The sequence below is a fragment of the Fulmarus glacialis genome, unplaced genomic scaffold, assembly GCF_000690835.1.
Source record: "Fulmarus glacialis isolate BGI_N327 unplaced genomic scaffold, ASM69083v1 scaffold28456, whole genome shotgun sequence".
Lineage (NCBI taxonomy): Eukaryota > Metazoa > Chordata > Aves > Procellariiformes > Procellariidae > Fulmarus > Fulmarus glacialis.
Window position 1 is genome coordinate 29,789 of NW_009216673.1, and position 14,894 is coordinate 44,682.

Below are 14,894 nucleotides of genomic sequence, written 5' to 3' on the forward strand. Positions count from 1 at the left end.
CTTTCCAGCTGCTTGTTCTGACCCATCTTTCAGGAGGTTTTGGACAACTTTGTTGTTTACTCTTTCAAATTGATAAATTTCAACACAATAATTTAACCACAGAGTTACAGAGTTATATTTCCTACTGAAACTGGACAAAGCTGAGCTATCAGGAGTTAGATTGTGCTGGCCTTGGGAGGGTACGCAAAAGGGTAGAGATGCCATGAAAGTTGTTTTTCTCTGATCTTACATATACCTTGCAATATCTATCTCTAGGGGGGAGAGAATAGTTTAATGTACCTTTTTGTTCATGTGTTAACTTGGCTGATGAGAGGAAAAATAGCGTCTTCATCATCCTGCCTGATGTTCCTTAACCAACTCTCTGGCTGCTCAGCGGCAGCACTGCCAATGGTTTTAGACAGCAGCTATTCAAACATTACAAATACACATCATGAACAGAAACAAAGTTGTGCTTAGCTGTCCTCTTCACGGTGTTCGGTTTTATGCTTTCACAGAAAAAGAACTTGAGAGGAAGAGCAGGGAAAAGTAGTACCTCTCAGCTTCTTTATCAAAGTTTTTACAGTCCGGTTGAACAAACAGGGCATCTTAGCAGAAGTAAACACAGATAAAGCACATTTTGCTAGGCAAACATTCTGCAAACCTGAATTTTTGGGTCTGTCTATACCCAATTGCCACAGTGTAATACTGGATGATGTCATCTAGCTTTAAAAAAAATTAACCGCTGTTAAAGGTTGTCAAATGGCTGTAAACAGGATGTATCCAGCATTACCTGGGCGTCTCCTGCCAAGAAAAGGGTTTTCTCGCAAGAAACAGGTAATAACAGTTATTGCGGCAGGAAACTAAGCCAAGAATTTTGAAAGATGTTAAAAAGAAAAGAAGGATGTGGGATTGTGCAGAGTGGTCCAGGACACTGTAACTAAGAAGAATAACATTTAAAAGTAGCATAGGAAAATTAGGCTGATTTACGGGATTTTTTTGCTAATAATGAAGTCTATTAAGATGTAGAAATTTTTCCAAAAGAAGTGGTAGAATACCCATCCTTTGGGATTTAAAAAGAGCCTGAACAAAGCTCTCTAAACCATAAAATAAGGAAGAAACTGGCACTGACCTGCAAGATGGAAAAAGTGAAGAAATAGCTTTTTCAATAACTAATTTCCACAAGACTATGAGAACATAAAACTAAACAGTTAAAAAACAAGTGAGGCAAAAATATTGCTGTAAACACAAGAGATTTATCTGGAAGCACTAATTGGTTGTCAATAAATCAGTTCCCTGGTGAGAAGAGACAACTTTAAAAAGTATTTCTACGCCATGAAATTGTCCTCAACTGAAAACAAATAGAAGACTTATTTTTAGCACTGTATTCATCAACTGTTACTTGAATGCATGTTTTTCTCCTTTGGCCAGTGAAATGATGCTTTTTGTTTCCTAGCGGTAACCAAGGAAAAGGTGATCTCTGAAAAATTAACATTACTTTATGAGTAGAAAAAGGGACTTTTGGAATACAGATGTAAAGGTCTTTGTCTCTCTTCGTAACAGAAGTGGACAGCCCTCATGAATTTTAGCAGTATTTGGACTGCTTAACAGTCTAAACATCACTTAACAGTCTAGACATCGTGCAGGACAGCCACTGTGTAAAAGAATGAGATCAGAGCAAGTCAAACTTACTGAAAGCTGCCTCTAGTGATATGATCTCATTTTTTTTCCCACAAGAAGAGCTAAATGAAGGAAAAGTTGGCCTTAGAAAACATCATCAAAATAAATACATTGTTAACTTTTTAGTGTGTGGGGAACTGGTGATGAGGGTGAGATATGCATATTAGAAAAACCATGGTTACTGCAAGTGCTTTGGGAATCAAAAGTCCCTTTAATTATTTTTTGACAATGAGATTGAAGTATAATAGCATTTTATTGATTTGGCATGGAAGGCCTTTGGACACTTGGATTTTACACTGCTACCACAGTTAGATGGTACCACCTTTTGCTCCTTTCCTGGGCTTTGTGTTAAATAGAGCTCAGCCCCACCAAAGATTTGGCTCTGAATCTCCTCTGCCAAAGTGAGAAGACCACCAAGATTTTTCTCAAAGCCCTGTGAGGTAGTGGTCCCAGCATGCCATAATTCGTGAAATATTTTTGATTTTTGCGGTATGTATTTAGGCCATTTTGGCCACAGTTCGTGTATTTCAGTCAAATAAGAAAGTAGTCCTGCAAAAGTGAGTGAGTAAATTCTCCCCAAGGCTATATGCGTCTCATTACCCGTGATTTCGATTAAAGAAAAAACAACTAAAAACATAACTCAAGAATTAAAAAAAGAGAATCACAATCTTTGTCACATCATCCAGACCGCTATTGAAAGAGACTCCTCTGTGAGTTTTCACATCTCCAGCCTAGTAGGGAATAGAATTTTAAAGTGTTTGAAACTGTTAGTTTAATAATATTAAAAGGTTTTAAAACCACTTTTATTATGAGGTAAAGGATATTGACTTTTCTCATGATTTCCCAGTTCCAGCAATCTATTATTAATTAAAACATTGTGTGCCACTGGCTTTTCTTTCCTTTCCCACTTCCCTCTGCTCTTTACTTTTCAGTTGGCCATAGGTTTTATACATTTCAGTGTTGAAAAAAATAGTTTATTCTCATTCTTGCCATGACAAGCAACCAGCTCTATCCTAAAGGGAAATACAGCTGTTTAAAAATAATTAGAACAGAATAGAATAGAATAGAATAGTTCCAGTTGGAAGGAACCTACAACAATCATCTAGTCCAACCGCCAACTGCCAATCAGACCCAACTGATTAGGTCTATCTCTATGGCTAGCCACTGATCTGAGCTGGCCAAATTGCAATGCAGGTCTCTCTAAACTCTCTGTTCTTCAACTCTTGTTCTGAATCACTCTCTGAAAGAGTCTTTCTCCTGTGTCCGCTGTGGATAGGACCAAAATGATGGTAAGAAAAAAGGTTTGAATCGGAGTGATGACAATACAGGTAAGGATTAGGAAAACCTGTTAACACTAAGAATTGTGAACTGTTAGTTTGCCTTGGGAGGTTGTGAAGCTTTCACAGCACTAGCAGTTACAGGGACAGGTTAGACTATCTATCAGGAATGCACAAGTAATGGCTGATCTTGTCTGAGGACAAGATTTTTGAATCAACCTCTGGGCCTAACTCCCTTCATCGACTAGAAGCAACCTGCTGACTGGGCTAGCTGCCCAAGCCTGGGTGACGTGAATGCTCTCCATGCAGGTCTAGCACTTAGTAAATTCTGTTACTACACTGTGTCATTAAATTTCAAGGATATGAATGCAAAGTGTGCTTCTCATTCATGTCTAGAGACTGATTCACAGAGAATATAGCAGCCTTCTATTTTTCTCCCAGTTACTCCATTCACTTCCAGTTACTTCAGGTAGCAGAGATTTTTGCCAAGCAACCAAAGACGCCAGCTCTGATGTAAAGCCCATATGGGCTTTTATGAGGAGATTTATCTGGATTTTTTTTTCCAGATTTCCCAAGCTTTAAGAGAAACAAATGCACATCCCCACCCCCCACCCTCCTCCCCTGCAAACCAAACCCCAAAACCCAGTGTATTAAGATTGTAAAGGCAAGCTATTACAAAAAATGGCATACCAGTATATTCCTGTGGAACTCTAATCCTTTTTCTTCTGTATGGCTTATGATAACCTTAATTTACCTCAGTCTGTTGTCCTGTTTCCAGAAGATCAGAGTCAGTTCAGTACATTGAGTGGAGCTGCTCTGGAAATGAATCAGCCTTGGGCAGTGATTGTCTAAAAGGCCCAATCTTTGCAGAAGTTGGAAAGGGTTGCCAAAACCAAAAACACATTTGCATTATTAAGGTGTTTGCCTGCTGCAATAAAGAACTGGATTCTATTTTTTCATCTGCTACAAAGGGATAAGATGATGGAAATTTCATTTATCCCCAGTCCTTTGCATGTAGTTACTGCATATGCATGACTCATTTTCTCCTTGCCTGACTGGAGAGCGTAAGCTATGATTTGCAGGAAAGTTGAGTCCTCATATGTGTCACTGGAATCTCTGATCCCTGTGCTTTCAACATATGAAGAGTTATGCCATGCTTAATATGTTGAAAAATTGGCCATGGATGTCTTAATTTTGACACCAAAAACTGATGGGTTGTTTTCATTTACATCTGTGTCTCTGACTCGGTTGCATGAGACAGTTTTCTAGTAATTTAGGGAGCAGATACCACAGTGATAAGAGCCACAGATAAGCTCATGACAAAGAAGGGTAGCCTTTTAAATTCAACATCTAACATTAAGTTCCCTATTACAGACAGAGGAGGATAATATTAGCTTATCTTGCCTTCAAAACCACTATCTCCTATAGGAGGCTTTACACAGAAATCCATCCACCTTTCAGAGCTTATGTTTCTCCTTTAATTTGATGGAGAACCTTGATCAATGACCAGATGTTTTTGAGAAATGCAGTGAGAAATGGAAAAATGTAAGTATAGCAGAAGCTAAGGTTGCTGCCATTTCCAGTTACCAGCCCTTTCGTGCTCCACCTGCAAGATGGGGAAATCTGCTTGGGTGTTTGTTATGTTTACTCTGAAAGCAAAGGCATATGGCCAAAGAAATTAAGCAGATGTTGAGTTGCAGGTCACATGAAAATCATCCTGAACTGCTCATCAGAACCCCGATTTTCTTATTCTTACCCAGCTAAAAATTGTTGCCTAATATTCTTTTAAACTAAATGTACAGAGAGCACAAGAATTATTTTGCCTTTGACTAATGAGTTTCAATGTGGTCTTTTAAAACTCTTGTGATAGGTGGGTTCTTTGGTGCTGCTGACCATCCAGAATTAGACTCTGAAATTAATTTTATGGTATAGGAAATTTAAAAAGTCGTCTCCATCAGTATGCTGGAGCGCATAGAAGCTAAGCAGTTTGCCCAAGGAAGGAGATATACAAGGCATGCTAGTGAGAGCCATAGGATTCAGATGGGCAGTTCCCTGCTACATCTCCTGGACATAATGGTCATTTTGATGCTCATTACTGACAACATAGAGGATAAGCTCAGTAATCAAAGGTATTTCTCTTCCCAAGGAAAAGACATTTGGCAACTGGGTGCTAATTTTAGTTAGTTTATGGTCCTACTGCCTTCTTATCTGAACTGCCCATTTATATTGACTAGAAATAGAAGGGTTTTTTTTTGGTGAAAATGTATTATTTTAACAAGGTTTTCTGGGGGGTATTAGTTGGGTAAAAGGCTTTTACCGTGTCATTTTATAAACACCATTTATACTGACTAGAAATAGAAGGGGTTTTTTTTGGTGAAAATGTATTTTAACAAGGTTTTCTGGGGGGTATTAGTTGGGTAAAAGGCTTTTACCGTGTCATTTTATAAACACACACACACATGCACACATATTTATAAAAGCCTGATTTAAGTCCCTGTTTTCTTCTGCTACGTTCTCTCTGAACAGGACTTTCTGTAACCGTGGCAGCAATTGTGTAAGAGATGGTGGTTATCACCAACAGTGTTGCTATCTTTTAGTCTTCAGAAAGAGCCTTTTTTTGCGAATCTTGGCTCCATTAGCGCCAAGAAAGCTGTATCTTGTCAGGTTTCTTGGCTGATTCTCTTCTTGATGTGACCTCTCACTTCGAGATACGTCAGTGACACTGCGTTCTGGTGCAAAGCGTACTATAAAGTTGTGGGATCACCACAACGTGACACCACAACGGGGCTCTTTTAGGCTGAGTAGATTTTCTTAAATGATGAGTTAACAAGATGATAGACCAAAAATACACTGGGATTCAGTGGGACAGATTCAGTTCCATATGCTGGCCTCTCTGTGCCTCAGGAATTCAGTTGTATCTGGCCAACTGAAAATTTCCCAGCAGAAGGGAGTTTTTAGTAGACGTTAGATTGGCATGGCTCTGAATCTTACCAGTCCCAGCCTATACAATAATAATGCCAGAGGCTGGAGGGGATGAGACCGGAGTGCTACTGTGCTCCAGATAATTCCAGCTGGCAGATTGCCACTTAAGACCATTGTCATCTGGTGTGGGTTAGACCAGCCTGAGGGTTGCTCTAACGCATGCTGCTCTGTGGCCAGTGCTGGCAGAGAATCAAAGAGTCGTAACCAGATCTTCCTGATTACTCACTTTCTCTCCTGCACTGATCAGCTCTTGGCCACAGCAATGATTTGCCTCTGTGGGCCCAAGAGTTTCTTTCCAGACAATTGTAGCGATGTTCAGTATAGCGGGTGCAAAATTAGAGATCGGAAGTGGAGCTGAAAAAGGTTTTTCCTACCAACCCAGAAGTGGGTAGGAAAAAGGGTTTTTTTGTCTTGAAAAAAGTATATAGGTAAAAAGGCCCTTTTCTACCGAAGAAAAATCCAGAAACTTTTTGAAATGGTTCATGGACAGTAAGAGAACAGAGAGTGTAGACTAGCCCGGGAATTAGGGCATTCACCTGAGATGTAGAAACTCAGTTTTGCTTGTTTCTGACCAGGAACAGGAATTAGATCTTTCATACACCCTGTGAAATGCTTTGGCTGTTCTGAGGTTAGGTGTATCTCTCTTTCTTTGTCCATACTTGGAATAGTGTTCAACAGGTGAGAATCTTTCTTTCGCCCACTAAAAAAATAGTTCAAATTGTGATGTTTCCACTGAAAACTTAGATTTAACTAAAGCAGCATGTTTCAATGTGTGCACATAAAAATTGCCTTGTCAAAAAAAAAAATCCTGACTAGCTCTAATTTGAAGATCTGGATTCTTTTCTAAGGTCTAATTTTTCCCATGGCTCCTGCCAAGCTATTTTACTTCAGCTGTACAAAAGAGTGTACAGACGCTGACTTTTCTCTAAGTGGAAGAGACATGCTAGTTATTTTTTATTATTGTGCACCGAATGGTGAAACAATCAGATTTATCCTTTGAATTAAGAAAGTACACGATCTACTGCTATTTGCGGCACTGGAAACAGGTGAGGAACAAGCATCAGAAGCTTCCACTTGTGGTTGAGATAATTATGATACATACTGGGGGGGGTTGCTAATCTCAACTTTTTCCTTTCTTTCACTGATTCCCTCCATCCAGGGTGACTCAGCTCCTTCCTGCCTTCCCTGCCACTTTCCAGTGTGTTGATGGAGCTGCTTGGGCTTAGTTTGTTTCTGCTTCGGACATCAAGATGCCTTTTGGTTCCTGGTTCTGTGCAACAAGACCTTGGCCTGTTCAGTCCAGTATATTTTTATCTGCATTAAAATCCCTTGGCTCTTTTGTATCTATGTAGAGCACGCATTTTAGAAAATACACAAGTCTTAGAAATGGAGGAAAATAAGTATTTTGTACCCCAGAATCCATACAGTCTCACAGCACAGTAAGCATCACAACCTACTTCATAGGGCCACTAAGTCAGTCAGTGAGTGAACAGAGCTGGAGAGCTTCTGTGTCCATCAGCAAAGCAACAAGGCATGTCCTGAAGAAGAGCTGTGATAAGAAGGGACCAGCTTTTCTGTGCTGTAGTTCTCCAAAGGAAGGTATTATGCTCCTTCCCCACAGTATGTAGGAGGACTCTCCTAGTGCTGTTCAATCGAAGACTGAAAAATTAATATGACATATTCATGCATCCGCTACTTTTGTTTTTATAACACATTCACCACCTAGCCTAAGGCTCTATACTTCTGAATCCTCAGTGGGCATTCCAACAGTAGATTCATGTGTCCGTCAGAAATCTAGCAAGTTTTACTGGGAGTCCTTTTTAGCAGATCATGATTCAGGCTCAAGTTTAAGGCAAGTTTTCTTTTTCGGACATTTAGAAGCTGAATAAATAGTGAAAGGAATTGCAAAGAGTTATAGATGGTAATATCACAGACCAACAATAAATGGGAAATAGATACTTTAAACTAGAATTTTGTCCTAAATAGAGCTGTGTAGAAAAATTTATGCGGAGTGAAAAACCAGAACAAATTCTGGTTTCCTGCAGAAATTATATATTGTGTTTCATGCAGCTGAGAAACATCTGTATGGCTGATTGCTTCATGAGAGGGAAATTGTGCTGTGTATGAAGCAAAGTGAGCCTTGAAGCTTTCATTTGGTCACTCTGAAAACACTTTCATTAAAACAACAGAGTCAGATCAAGACATTTTTAGCACCATATACCTAGGTGAAGTCTTAGGTGAAATCTGGATGTCAAAATCCAAATTTCTATCTTGCAAACTGAAAATTTAACTGAATTTAATTGCCCACATTTCCTGTGTTGCGACTGTGTTGCGAATGTTCCTGGACATGATAACTCAGTCATCTAACTGTTAAACTGTTAGAAGGGTTCCTAGTATGGTTTTGACCTGGACCAGCTAGCACTATCCCAAACAATTGCTGATACAGTAAGGATTTCCGGAGGCCAAAGGTCATTCAGAGATCACAGGCAATTTGGCTGCCACCAGCATGTTTTGGAAGATGAGAATTTAAGAGTATGGATGTAGGCTGCTCCATGCCAATTGGACTCAGTGACAGAAAACAGTCCCACGCTCATTTGATTTAGTAGTATAGATGCAGCCAACGTGTTTTCTATCTGTCTCCCAGGGAGGCTTAGCTTAGTAGGTGTTGTTGAGAAAACTAAACACTTCCCAAAGTCGGGATCTTCAGAAAATGAAGTTATTTTTGACACTTTATGTGCACAATGTTCCATTTTCCTCTCTCCCACAAAAATAGTTCCCACTAGGTTATCCTGGTGTAAAATACTAACTCAGTTGCCTCCTGACTGAGCTCCTAAGGGAATACCAGTCTGCATTCCCAACCTTCCCAACCCTTACGTTACGACACAGGACAACCCTCAAACCAGCCTTTAGGGGAAGGAATTGGGATGCTGAAGCTGAGGCAGTCTTCTCCAATTTTTTGTGGAGTAGCATCCCAGCGCAGAGAACTTGTTCCGTCTAAGAGAGAATATAAGGCACATAGGCAGAAGTCTGACACATGCCTAGTGAAGAAAAAAATCAGTTTGTGGTGGGAAGACTGGGGTTCCAGGTCTTGTTTCCAACACCATTCCTCTATTTTTACAGTCACTGGGATGTAGGAGAGACGCTCAGATCTCCCTCCCCCTAATACAAACCTTGAACATGTGGGAGTTTCTCTTATCTTCAGTAACCTTGTAACTCTGGCTGTAATTTTGATGTGCAGCTGTGTCCATCTCTATTTTGCTGAAGAAAAGGCTACTTCACAGAAATAGGTAGTAAGAGGAGAGTTGTATGAGGTCAAATGTCCAAAAACTCCTACCTGGCACTACAGTTGTTTCAGGGTTGAGCTGTTCTACCTTGCGTTATTTGCAATGAGGATACAGTCTTTTGTAGATCTGATGTCACTGGCATACGTTTACATCAGCAAGATTTTCCTAATACATATGGCTGGGAGTTCAACACTTGATCCTTCCTTTTACAACTCAATTTAATCGGTTGTCTTCGTTTTTTTTATCCACGTTGGTCTCAGGTAGATGCTGACTGTCTACATCCAAAGTTATAATTAAGTACTGCTGCTTAACAAAGAAAGGGTGAATGTCACAGACGTCTCTTTCAATTCTTTTTTTTAAATATTTTTAAAAGATTTTTCATCTTTTAGAAGAAGACTTTAAAAGAAGTTTTTAAGATTTTTCGTCTTTTTAATTTTAAAACCTAAATGAGGACTTCACATGACTTAACTTGACCATGTTTTCACATGCAATCAAGAATTTGCTATTTGCATGTGTCTTTATTGAACAAATTTGTCCTGAGACTGCACATCCTTTTTTTTTTGGAGTGATCCAAAGCACCTGGTATTTTGAAAGTTCAAACTGTAGATGCCCATGGCAGCTCGAGTGCGTGGGTTAACATACCCAAACTATTCACCTTGGAATACTTCATGTATAATTTTAATGTTATCTTGTTTAATGGGATGTTGGTTTGTCCCATACAGCTAAAGCCTGAAGAGTACGCAGCTTGCATTATGTGTTATTTTTTCCAGTAGACTTTTAACTCATACAACTTGGCTGCAAACAAAAAACACAACCTAATTAGTACAGAAAAATGAGACTAATTTGAAACTGTGTTTCTTTAAATAAAATTTTCCATGCCAGCTGTATACCATGTCATACTCTTCACAACACGATAGCCTAATGTGTGCTCTCCGTGTCTTTCAGTTTGACCCAGATGAAGCTGGTTGCTTAGCTGCAGCTGCAGGGCCCCGGGGATGGCCCCAGGGATGGGCCAAAACAGACAATAAACATGCATCTCCGGCTCCTTGGTCGCTCAAATGACTTTGTATCGTTGGACCTTTGGTTTGAGAAGGAAAACAAATTCTGAAATAGTGTCTCCTGGATTTCTTCACCCAGCTCTGACTGCAAATAGTAATAAATTCATGTATTTACTGTATCACTGAGGCCCACTTTAATAAGTGTTTACTCTGTGTTTCCAAGAAAAAAGGTTGTTCAAGTGGTTACTATGACAACCACTGGCTCTGAAAAAGCATTTAGCTTTATAACCTTTTGATTCTCATTTTAAATCATCCTCCCAGATTTTGTTCTAATCTTAATTTAACTTCGTGTGTCATAGTGATAGGCTGGGAGAGGATTTCTCTACTGAGAGAAGTGCTTCAGTTTAAAATGCAGTACTTCATACATCTGTGGTTGGAGTCACACTGCAGGTGGTGACAAGTGTGTTAAAATCTCTGGGTACGTAGTTTGTACCTTCCTCTGGTCAGATGGGATGCAGAGGACATGATAGTTATTGGGATTAAAAAGAAAAGGAATTGAATGTCTCTAGCAGACATCTAGTGAGTATTTTTTCTTCTGATGGTATAGACTGTAGGGCATTTGAAAATCCTCTCTTCAATGATTGAATTTCTTTGGATTTCAGTTCTGTGCTAACTTGCCACGTTTCGCAGATGTGACCTCACAAGCACTAGCCCACTAGCCCTGAAACAAAACAAGGCCAGGAAACCTGGTGATGGGCAAATATATTGCTGTTTTTAGAGGCATACATGGAGTCCTTATTTAGTTCTTAAGCCACAACACATGCTTAGGGTTAAGTGGTTTTATCCCTGCTGGTGACCAGTAGCTCTGCTCATGGCTGTGTCCTTCCTATGGGTCAACGGTTGAAGTACTGCTTAGTGATCCAGGCTCCCTCTGTTGTCTGTTTTCTTCCTGGAGATGCCTGGGGTCTACACCCTCTCATCAGTGGATGACCTGGACTCCTCTTACTGCTTTATGGACCTATTTTACGGCTGACTAGATCCAAGACACCGTTGAGATACCGATTCTGGCTGAGAGGCAGATTATTCCTCTGAAGAGGGGCACTTCCCTTGCTGCACCCATTTACCCACGCTTCCTTGGACGTCTTTACTATTCTGTCCCATCTGTTTTCATCCTACAGCTAAAGTCTTAGCAATCAGGCAACAAGGAGACAGCATAAGAGTTTGTTTTCTCTCCCTTGCTATCTGTGCATTGGGGGACTAGAGGAAACCAAACCCTTGGCTCTCCAAAGCAGTTTCTCTGAAATCACTGGTACTGCCTGAGTGAAGATCTGTAGGGTACGACCCAAATACGTTTAAAAGGTCAGATAGTTTCCTCTCCCCTACATCCTTTAAAAAGTCTCATCAAAAGCTTTTCCCAGCAGAGTCCCCCTCCAGTGAGGGAGCTTCGTACCTCCGAGGGAGCTTTCAAAAGCCAGCTCCCTTACCATGTGAAAAACTCCTCTGAAGTCATTGCCAAATAAAGATCTGCAATCAGACCTTTATCAAGTGTCCTTCACTGACAACTTCTTCTTGAATCCAGCAGGCATGGACCCAAGCCCTTCCACAACCAAGGACTTCCCCAAAGGGAATCCAGAGTGGTAGCAATAAGAAAACAAGGTGAGATTCAGGCAGTCACATACAACCTAAGTAGGTGAGGGCTCTTCTCACTGCTGTAGAGGAACACATCCACATAAGGTTTTGTATATGTATTTACTCAAAAATTAACAACAGTTTCTGCTGAGCTTTGTTTTCCACACTGGGAACATATCAACGTCACAGCTACTAAAACTAAAATGCTTAGGTAAAAAACAAATGTGATTTTTATTAAGTAACAATATTTTCATAATCAAGCATAATAAACTTAAGGAGATACTGTCAACAACATACCTTTGGTAGAAAAATAAATCACATTTATCTCTGCAAGTCAGAGCAATATATGGGTCAATCTTTCAATAAAAATGACTTATTAAAGGTCTGTCTCGTTCAGGTTGATGATTTTCAGATTTCGGGACTATGACCCCCCAAAAAAAGAAAGAGTATAAAAAACAAAAGGTACTGAGGAAAAAATTGTCACTGCTTTCACAAATATCTTGTCCAAAAATGTGACCAAAATCACAGCATACTTGGGCCAAAATATAGTGTGTACACATATGTGTATATATACAAAATATAATGTGTGTATATATATACACACACACTATATATACCGTAATTTGAAGTCATTAATAAAATTCCTGGAGACCAGCACCCTCATCCACACCTGCCTCATGTTTCGCCGTGAAGCTGCTCTCCCCGTGTCCCTCGCCACATCTGCCTGGCGCCGCATCCCTCCTGCCCGGAGGAGCGGGACCCTCCACCAGGCTGCGTGGGGAGTTCGGGACCCAGCCACGCTTGCCGGTCACAGCCCTGCCAGGTCCCTCAGCCCCCGAGCCTTGGAGACTTTCTTAATGAAGTTGCCCAGGCAGTAACAGCTTGATTTGAAATACATGGATAATGAAATTAAAGCGACCGCAGAAGAAAGTGGCTGGCTGGATTTACGTGTCAGAAGCTAAGTCAGTTATATTCTCAGTTTACAGGGAAAAAAAAAAGGAAAGCAAGAAAGCATAGCTCACCACCTTTGGAAATGATTTGCTCTCCGTACTCCCTAGTCAGCCTGCCAGTGGGGCAGCTAACTCTTCCGAGAGCATTTACACTTTAGCCGTGTCTGGATGTGTCCGCTCAACCCAACACAGATTTCGCCCACCCCCCCTTTTTTTAAAGCAGTCCTCCACACACATATATGCGTCATACTGCGTGGACTCACTGTTTTCTCTGGGAAGTGAATTTCTGATGCAAAGACCATCTAATAGTAATTGGCAGCTGCTTTTTGAAGGCCTATCGAGCAAATCTGGACACCAGTTTGCTTGCACAGTGCGCTTTGGTTTGTGTTACCTCATTTAGGTTAAGTCTGGGGTTTTTTTTAATTGCGCAAACAAGTTTTCACTTGCTAGAAAAAACCTAATTATGATCAGATGTCCACAGTTCCCCATCAGAACCTAATTAAAATCTTTAATTATGTATAAATAAATGGGCTCAGTGCCCTGATCTTTCCTTTCCTCTCCCTCTGCACAGCGACTAGGCAACACACAGGCTGTAACTTTTCAGCACAAGGGTGGTGTCTGGTCGGTCCCTTGGGGGTTACGTTTCCCACAGAGCATACAAGGGAAGGGGGCAGTGGTGGACATGGGTGTGGTGGGGGGCACGGTGCTTTCTGAGCAGAATTATTTAGACCTGAGCTGTTGCTCTAAAGTAAACCTTGGCCATGTACAACAGTTATCTATACATACGCGTTTGTCAGGACTTACCACATAGATAAATATTCAGGATGAGTTGGTTAAAAATTTTTCTTGGAAACAGAGTATCAGGATAAAGCAAAAGTAATTTTCAGTGTTTCTTCTTTTTCCCAACAAGATTAGTTTGAGGAAATTAATTGTGATTGCAAACCCTCACCTTTTCCGCTTCATAATTGGCTTCGCTGGTGCAGGCTGGGGGAATAAGAGTTAATGGGATTCTTCTCAAAAGATACGCCAGGCATTTGTAAGGACATTAAGTGATTTTTAGCTCTTGGGAAAGATGCTACTAATTGAAAGAAAAACAGGTTCAGACAGAGAAAAGAAAAATTTGTATCTCCTTGTAGCATGACCTCAGGCCTTTCCTGCATCAAGTTGGAGATGCCACCAGTACCTTAGTAATGAGTTGGTTCAGTTTGTCTCTTTGTAAAGGTTGTTACAATGACCTACAAAAGCAGACATGACTGTCTTTTGCACTGAGGTACTTACATGCGTTGCTATAAAGCTATCTGACGTTAATGCAATTGCCACTATTGATTTAGGCTGAATATGCTCTTTTATTTTTATATATATATATATATGTATGTATACAACAAATAATAAACAACTAATGCCCAGTCCCGAAAATTGTCTATTTGGGGAATGCTGTTTATTTTGTGAATTAATGGACATTATCAGCATTTGTTGCTTTTTTTTTAGATAAAAACATTAAATTTTTAAGTGTTAGTATATCCAGTTTAGAAGGAAAGAAAAGAAAGATTGGTATTAAAATACCCTTTTTAAATTATGTTTCCCAAAGGAAAATGAATTAAGGATCCTGGAAAATGTTTCAGTCCCTTTCTTGTACCATAATCTAATCCTGAAGGACGCTCTTTGATTCCCTTCTATAATACTTTGGTTTTTTCCCTCTTGTTATTTTATTTTACTTATTCCCACAGCCAGCTTCAAATGACCTCAAGAACACAGGGCAGCTAAAAGATTGCTTAAACTTCTTAATACTTTTAATCCTTACTTGTTATAATTTGATTACTGAGACAGATTTTCTCTCTGGGCCTCATATTAAATCACTTTCAAGTTGAAACAAACCAGAAATCCTTTCAACTTAACAGAGCTTGTATTCAGTATGAGCTAGTCAGATGTAGCACAGAGACTGTAGGATGTTGCATCACATGCTTCCTGGATTTTAAATACAAGGAAAGCAAACTTCAATCAATGTTACATGTTAATTTACCTTCATAGAGTATCTATTTTTCAAGAGCAAACATGAGTAAGTATACTTTTTGAAGTGCATGTATATGCATGCATGTGTGTAAATGTGTACGTGTCTGT